The sequence below is a fragment of the Lygodium microphyllum genome, chromosome 30 (genome assembly GCF_053477565.2).
Source record: "Lygodium microphyllum isolate KBCC chromosome 30, Lygodium_microphyllum_v1.1.10, whole genome shotgun sequence".
In the NCBI taxonomy this organism is placed as follows: Eukaryota; Viridiplantae; Streptophyta; class Polypodiopsida; order Schizaeales; family Lygodiaceae; genus Lygodium; species Lygodium microphyllum.
The window spans coordinates 43,213,367-43,222,199 of NC_141164.1; positions in this window are offsets into that span (position 1 = coordinate 43,213,367).

Here is an 8,833-nt window from a genome sequence, read left to right on the forward strand (position 1 = left end):
ATATTCTGCATCTTTTTACATATATAGAACAAATGCATGAAATGAAGGAAGCATTAACATTGGCACAAAAAACTATTTCTGAGCTAATGGACAAGGTTGATAATCTAGAAAACTCTAATCAGTCATTGCAAGAAAAATTAATGCACTCGAAAGAAACTCCAATAGGATTTAGATAGAGAAAAATACCACTTAAAAATATAATGGACTTGTATAGTCGGGTGAAGAAAAGGAGACTAAATCTTGCAAAGAGATGTGTCTCTAATATTTCAGGTATTAATATTCGAGAGAACGATGAGAGGATTAAGATTATTAAAGAAACAATGACAAAGAAGGACATTATAAGGATTCTTAAATCACTTGAAAATGTAGACTTGAGAAGCCAAACTCTAAAAGAGTTATTGAAAGATTTAAAATGAACAGTTAAACTAGATGAAATAGTGGAGACATGTGACAGTATGGGTATCAATCGTAGAGGTTATCGTGCTCTCTCTAAATTGTGGTTTACAAGTCTTAAATGTCATAGAATAACTGAATTTGGTTTGCCTTAGTCTCTTGCAGTTTTAATTGCTAGGACACCTATGAATCGTAGGATTCCAGATGTTTTTGGGGAATATATTCATATAGAAGGATCCATGCCCTATGAAAAACATAAAACAAAGGCCTTTTTTGAATACAACACATTTAATAATATTTGGATTGATCTTAAAAGAGTCCAGATTTCAATGGTCCATATGTATAAATTTACTGTCCAAAAATGTGGTGGTATTTTGAAGTTTGCACTAAAATTGGATGAAACATAGATTCAAAAGGGACAAAAGATAGAAAGAGTTAGCATCTGTATCATGAACATGGCATTGGATTATAGTATCGGCTGGCAGAGGGCAAGAACAACAATTTAAGATACAATCCGAGATGGAGCTTTGGTGGATTGGTGTGGCCCAAGTACCAACCGAAAGTCATGAAATCTTGAAATGGTTATTCTCTCATACAAGTATTCCTGATATTATAAAGTCTCAAAGTGAAGGTAAAATGTTGATAGTCGATGGTGTTGGTAGTTTTAATGTTGAATGGCATATGAATGCTGACTTAAAAACTATCAAATGTATGCTTGGAGTAAGTAATAGGGCCAATGCAAAATATCCTTGTATTTATTGCATGGAGATTTTGGGATCCAAAGGATGGAGTTGCGGCCAGCAAGAAGAGCCGTGACTCAAAACTCTATAGATTTGAGTAAGTTCAAAAACATGGATGGCTTATGGAATCGTATTCTCTCAATCTCTCTAAGGAACATTCATATTGTACATTACATGTAGAGATTAGAATAATTGATAAGTTGCTTAGATTGCATCTTGACTATGCATATTCAATAAAACTAGTATCTTTGTCAGATGACTGCATTGATAAATGTGAGGCTTTACTGTCAAAAATGGGTTTTCATGGAGGCCAAGTTCACCTGAGAAAGAATCCAAAAGCCTCAAGGAAAATAAGAGAGGTCTTAACATATGTCTCTATGGGGGGGTGCAAAAGCTAGATGATTTCTAAGAAATCATATTGGTAAACAAATGAATGCATTGTGGGAGTGTTGGAGAGAGTTGTGTGCAATCACAACACATGTGGCTAGCACACCACGGATTGCATTCCTACGAATGGAGGTTTGGAGACACCTTGACATATTTTTAAAAATGCTCATGGAATAAATGATAACATCTAACTATTCAGAAGAGTACAAACGTTCAATTGTGAATCTTGTTCAAGCAATCAAGGAAGCTTGGGGAGAAAAGGATATTACTTTCTACTTGGTAAGATGGACATAAATTTGAACCTTTTTGCTTTGAAAATAAGGTTTAATTATTTAAACAGATTATTGCTTGTTGGGTTGCCACATCATATTCTTCTTATTCATGGGCCTTATTTTGTGGAAGAGCAAGGACCCCTAGCAACTTACAGTAGCCAAGGTATGGAGGAATCTCAATACCAAGCACGTATGTGTTTCTTTCGAAGCACTCAACATGGAGGAGGAGCAACAAAAACCAATGCCCTTTAGGAGTTATTCAATTGGTTTTTTTGAAGACAACTTCAAAGAACACAATAAATGCAATGGAATCTAAAATATCGATACTATTTTCAAAATGTTATATACATGGCTAGCTTTTAAGAGCCTTTACATCCTCTTCCTCCTTGGGCATTTTTCCTCTATAACAATAAAACTTTTTTCTCTTGTATCTAGCTATGGATTTTATATCTATCTTTTTTGCTGCTAAAACATAAGATGAGTATGCAAGGAAGTATCCAACCCCGGAGGTAGAGAAGCCGGGACCATAATCAAATATTCGGATGACTGATGTCTTTTCCAAAAACATAACTTTGTGCGCATTGTATTGCAAACATGAGTATCCAAGAAGCCTTGTAAGTGCTTTAACACAGACAATTGGCCATGAGGCCTCCTCTGAGAAAGTGCTATGCAAAACCAACAGAATATTGGGATCAATCCTTGATATGTAATGCCCAAGTGCAACATCCTTTAGGGAACTACCACCAACTCTCGATCCTTTGGCTCTTCCCAAGAAATTGTCCTCATCTGCAATCTCCAACTGTAAAAGCAATAGTTAGAATGAAAAATATGAAAATATGTCTGTGATTCCACAAAAACAAAAGAATGCATTACCATTTGATTTTCATCACTCTCAAGTTTACTTGGATTCCATAAGATAATTGATGCCTCCTTGATATCCTTTACATATTCTAACTCCTCCCTTATGAAATTGACATTCCAAGCTTCTCTTGAAATTGGTTAAACTCTTTGTCACAGCATCAAACTCTCTCTCACCATCTTTAACCTTTCTTAAACATAGGGAAAAAGCATTTGATGCATCTATAAACATATAATCAGAATTTGAGTATCTAATTTAAGTAAGTCCTCCTTGGACTCATTTTCAACATCCAATATGCCTTTTGCATCCACAGATGCCTCTGCAATAACTGCCGAGCAATAACTCTTCTCTCAAATTGAAAAGAGTTTGGAGATAAGACAATAATATGTATTCCTTGTCTTTAATTGGGAAATTAGGAAAAGATGGAACGATAAGGCTTGAAGGACTGTCAGATGGTTCATCAACCTCTATAGTGGTTTCTTCAATTACTGTCATTGCTTTGAATTCAGCAACATCCAGGTCCTTTGCAACTAATGCTTTCATCTGGGTTTCTAGTTGCTCCGCAACATCAACTTCATCTACTATCTCTTTAAGAAGGCAACAACTAGATAATTTTGAGGTTTCTTCATGCTTTTCATCAGATTTTAAAGGGTATTTCACAAGGGCAAATAGAATGAATGCAATAGAATTAAGCATAAGCCTGCATTTTTTTGGGTGTAAAGAGCATAACTCAGTTGCATAAAATTTATCAAGAGAATGATAACCACATTTCTTGGTAAACAAGGACTTCTCAGTGCCTGACCTTCCAATAGGGGTGTGAACATACTCCTTGGAATCCAACTGAAAAAAAGATATGCCAACTCTTCAAACTCTACAAAATCTTCAGTGGAAAAGTCATTTGAGAAATTAAGAACTTGATCGAGGTCCCACTCTAGATTGAAAATCTCCCTAGCTATTGGATAGAAAGTAATGTCAATATTGTTTTCTATGAGAAAATCCAAAAGCTTCTCAGAGGTTGTAACATTTGTAATTTGAGAAAGCCCTGGGACCCTCACAGGAGACTTTGAAGCCTTTCCCTTCTTTGAAGCCTTCCTTGAACCTTCACATGTCACTGACATATGAGATGCTATTGAAACATTTGAAGCAACAGACTCCTTTGTCATTGTGGGCTCAATGACTCTTTTCCCCTTTATAGATGTGGAGGCAGACATGTGTGACATTTCCATTCTTGACATCTTTTTGAGAAACAATAGCTCTGTAGACTGCTGCCTATACAACACGAATATAAACGTATAAAGCTCTTGAAGTGCAACCCTCGCTTCGAGTTGGATGATTGAATTATACGATGCAAATTGAAGCGTTTATGAATCTCAAAACTCCACTATCACGCCGTTCCGGTTCACAAGTCGATTGGGATCTACACTGATACTATGGCGTGAAATAAAAAACCTATGTCAGAAAACCTTTTGCAAGGACTTGGCAAATACAACGCGATTAGAGGAAAATAAGAACCTTTGTATTCACCTTCTCGCACCTTGTAGAAGGAATTTGGAAATTGCGGAAGAACTTTGCCTTGTAGAAGGACTTTGGAAATTGCTCAGGCGTGTGGTGGAAGATGAATTTGATAGGGGAGGATCTGGAAGTGCTATGGAGGACAAGAAGAGAATACGACATGATAAGAGGAAAATCAAAACCTTGTAATTCACCTTCTAGCACTATTTTTGTGTACATTGCCTTGGGGATGGACTTTGGGGATGTGGTAATTTCTACGACGAAGTGGACAAAAGGACGTGCGGGTTGGGAACGATATTACGAGCGGAGGGGGTGACGTGGATTATGGACGGAGTACAAAATGTGGGGGTGACAAAGTGGGTGACGTTGGGGAAATGGGATTATGGATAGACGGGCGTCTGTGATTAAGAAGGGTAACGAGATGGAGACAGATAATTTGGACTTTGAAAGGAGCTCAAGGGAGAAGGAAACAGAGATGGATTCAAGGGGAGAAGGGGAAGGAGAAAGTGACATTGCATTGAGCAAGGCGGAGAGGAAGATGTTTGGTGCGTGAGGAAATCGGGAGGAAAAAGGTGGAAATAATTTTGAGTGGACTTAAATTGGTGCAAGGAGGGAAGAAGGAACGTTCCAGAAAACCTAATATCATGGCAAATGAGAACATGACACGTGGACATTAGAAACCCAAGTATATAAGAACTCCTCATTTTGCGCGAGTGCAGATTCAAACCTTACATCACGACTGCCATTTGTCTGACATATAACTGACGTAATCGATCGACAGAGGTGCCGTATGACTAATAGTACTGACGTATCCGATTGACAGAGGTGCCATACGTCCATGCTACTCATTCGTTTGCGTTTTGTTGGAAGCCCCCAATACGAAGCGGCATGGGCAAAGAAGGAAATCAAAGACGCGTAATCGCATTGTAATGACCAAACCTGTGTGAAGCTAGGAAGATGTATCCAAGGCCTACAACTATCTCGGCTTCCATACAAAGTGATAACGTTAAAGGAGGATGTCAAATTTGCATAATTGCGTTATATTGGAAATCCGAAGTAGGGAGAAGGGGTTCAAGGAATAGCATCCTTTCAGCTTCTATACGAAGTGATAAGGTCAGAGGATCAACCTCAGATTTGCGCTGATTTGGGTTTTTTACAAACCAAATTTCTACCACAAAATTTGGCCAAAACCCCTATCAAGAGCCTTACATATCACTTTGGGTTTACTCTTTACGCACTAGGTATGCTACATTTCTTCTCAATTATGATAACTCTAGCAAATGGAGGGAACAAGTTCTTAGGAGGGATGTCAATGTAAAGGGTAAAAGGGATGGTTATCTTAGTGAAGATGGAAATGGATTACACCTAGCAGTTGAGTGAGTGCATAGATTTTTCAAAGGACTAGCCTCCAACTACACGTGGGTTCCACCTGCATCACTAAGATTTGGAATCTATCACCATCATTAGAGGACACCTCACCCTAGTACACAAGTCAATATCCACATCATGGTGTCATTTGGATCTTACACAAAAGCTTACAAGCATGGACCCTTCTGTCACATGCTTATATGTATTTATATATATATATAAGGAACTAAAGTCAAAGTAGATTTTGGGAGCCATTTTTTATAATATCAAAAACACCCAAGAGAAAGCTAATTTCAAGAAAATTCTCACGCTACCCGATCGATTTCGACTTGATCTACAAAGTTGCAGAAGAAACTTTTCTGAGATTCTTCACCAATTTGAAGTTACGAAGGCGCAGACTGCTGGCTACATGCAATTTTATTCTCTCTTTCACAACATCAACTTTTCATTTTATCCTTCTTGTAAATATATTATAATAATGTGCTTTGGATACCTACATCTTGTAATCTAGCTCCCTTTCTCTATTTTGTCTACCACTACCCTTGGCTTCTTGCATGATGACCAAGGTGAGGACTTGTCCCATCCACTATCTCCATATTTTCAAAGATGCTGTACATAATTTGGGATTATGTTAATCAAGAAGATTAGCTTAATCTAATCCCTCATGGAGGCTATATAAGGAGCCTATGGAGATGTAAAGAGGAGAAGAACAATGACAAGCACATGAGAGCAGTCTAAATACCCTCATGCTAGTCCATCTCTTTGAGGTACGCTATGAGTGAGTTCTTTTATTATGTAGCATAATGGCAAGCTTCCTCTACCTCTTCTCCTCTTGTCTCCCTCTCTTCTTATCTTCTCATTATATGAATACATAATGGCAAGCCTTCTCCACCTCTTCTCCTCTTGTCTCCCTCTCCTCTCATCTCTCTCACTCATATATTTCAATATGGTGTCTAGTACATATATTCTCTCTTATGAAGTTGTTTCTTGGTTATTTTGATTCTCTTTGAGAAAAGGGATGTCCTAGCCCATCCTCTCTTTGGCTAGGTTGTGCCCCTCTTTAGTTCTCTTAGTAAGGATTGGAGGTTGGATGGGTAAGAGGCAACCCATTCATCATTTCAGTCCTCATTTTTAGTGCCCTCGTTGAGGAGTTCTCAAGCTATGCTCTACAATTTCTATGAAGGAAGAAACATCTAAGGAGTTGTTCTCTTCTTCAATGAGTGTTTGTCAAGGAATCACTAAGGAGGAATCTTCATCAAACCCTATTCAAGGGATTCATTGCTCAAGATTACCACTATGGTCTCTAAAAGAAGCTCAAGAGAAGAAGAATCTTTATCGAAAAATGGCACGTATGTGGGTAAAGCAAGTTAATTACACACACACTTCTTTGCTTCAGGAGACATATTGCTCTCATCAAGTCTCTAGGTCAAGGCATTGTGTTGAGTGCTTGATGTCTAGTGTAAAGACACTCCCTAAGGAGCCTCATCTTCAAGTGGTGAAGGTGCTCTCAAATTGGCGGATTAACAAGTTTTTGGAAGGGGAGCTACACATCAATGGTGTGCAGTATTGGCGAGAGGCTACATATGGTGATGCGCTTCAACTACTACTAGCAAGAAGAGTCAAAAAAAATTGAGAAGGTAGCTATCAAAGCCTATGAACTTTACAAGGCTAATGATGGTCACACCAAAGCTATATTAATAAGTGGTAAGCAAATCCTTTGCATCTCTTGAATGGTGGGATCTAAGAGGCCAGAGCTTCAACAACACGCTTCATGAAATTTTGTACTAGAAATTTGTAGTTAATGCATAAATGAATGCTCCTACTTTCTACAACTTTCAATCAGTTCAAGAAATTCAGGTGGATGTGTGCATTAGTAAAAAAAATACATTTTCAGCAAAGGTTGGTCTTCTATTTTGGAGGTGAGAGGTTGAGAGAGATCTTGTTGTCCCTTGATCCCATAATATTTCCTATTTTGGATTATAACATCTCCTTTAATGTGCACATATTCATTCTACTCTAAGTGTATTCCATGAACCATAGGGATTTGTAAAGACCTATCTGTCCACTTGCTAGGCAAACCATGCATATAATAGTCAGCACAAAGCTCAGGTTTCAAAATATCATAAGGGGCTTATTGAGCCCTCGTCGTCTTGATGAAATTAATGCATCTGTGAATTCATTTATTCTACCCTTAATAAGATATATCTATTGTTTTGCTCTTCATTTCTAGCTATACAACATCTAAATCAATATCATATGTAGAAGTTATGGCCATAATACAAAAGTACTTTCAAGCTACCATACTTATCCATGGATTTTGCAACATGCTCTATATCCACTCAAAATGGATAAAATAGTTGCTTCTTAGCTCAATAAAACAAGGCTTAGCTACTCTCAATGCATACCTTGGGAGAAAGAAACAATGGCTACTATGAAACCTTTAGCTGAAGCTTTGAATCGAAGCTGAAGCAATGGTTGAAGAAGCTCCTCAAATCCTCGCTTTGATACCAGTTGAAAGGTAGAGCCCAAGTGGAAGCACGCAAGTGGAAGTAAGAGCTATGGCAGATGGAGCAAGAAAGTAAGAGAGAGATATATCATATGTGGAATCTCCAATAGTCATAATGTGTGATAAGCTTTCCTCATTCAATAGTCAGTCAAAGAATAAAGAATTAAGTGACAATGAATATTTATATTCTTATTCATATTTTTTTCTAATTTTTAATCTTTGATATAAAAATCCCTCTTATATGCTAGCAAACAATGAAATACTTCGAATTGAACTAGTTCAAGAAAATTGATTTACATTGGCATCTTCAAATTAGTTATTTTTTGACCTACTTTCATAGTGAAGATATGCAAACTAGATATTTTGAAGTTGATTTCATACTTGGATGCATTAGAACTAGTTCAATTTGAACTATTTGTGAAAGAAGGTTTGTTCGCACTATGTAGCATCACATCGGCTATTTTTTAGCCATTTGAAGCAACTAATTTCTCATTATCAAATACCTCAAGTAGTTTTTTCTAAGAATTGATTTAGTTATTTACTACTCGCACTACAAGTAAATAGGTTGCTTTGGAAGACATTTTATAAATGCAACTTTTTGGGGGGTTGTTTCATGTTTGAAAAATTACAAAAAAATGTAGAAATTTTTTAATAGTATATATGGAGGAGCACTTGGAGATAATTTTAGCATCAACATTGGGTTATCTTAGCATTTTATTTTTCATTTTTCTACCATTGTAGTGGCACTCAAATTATAACTATATTTATCCTCTTATTTGTGCAATTGATACTACCT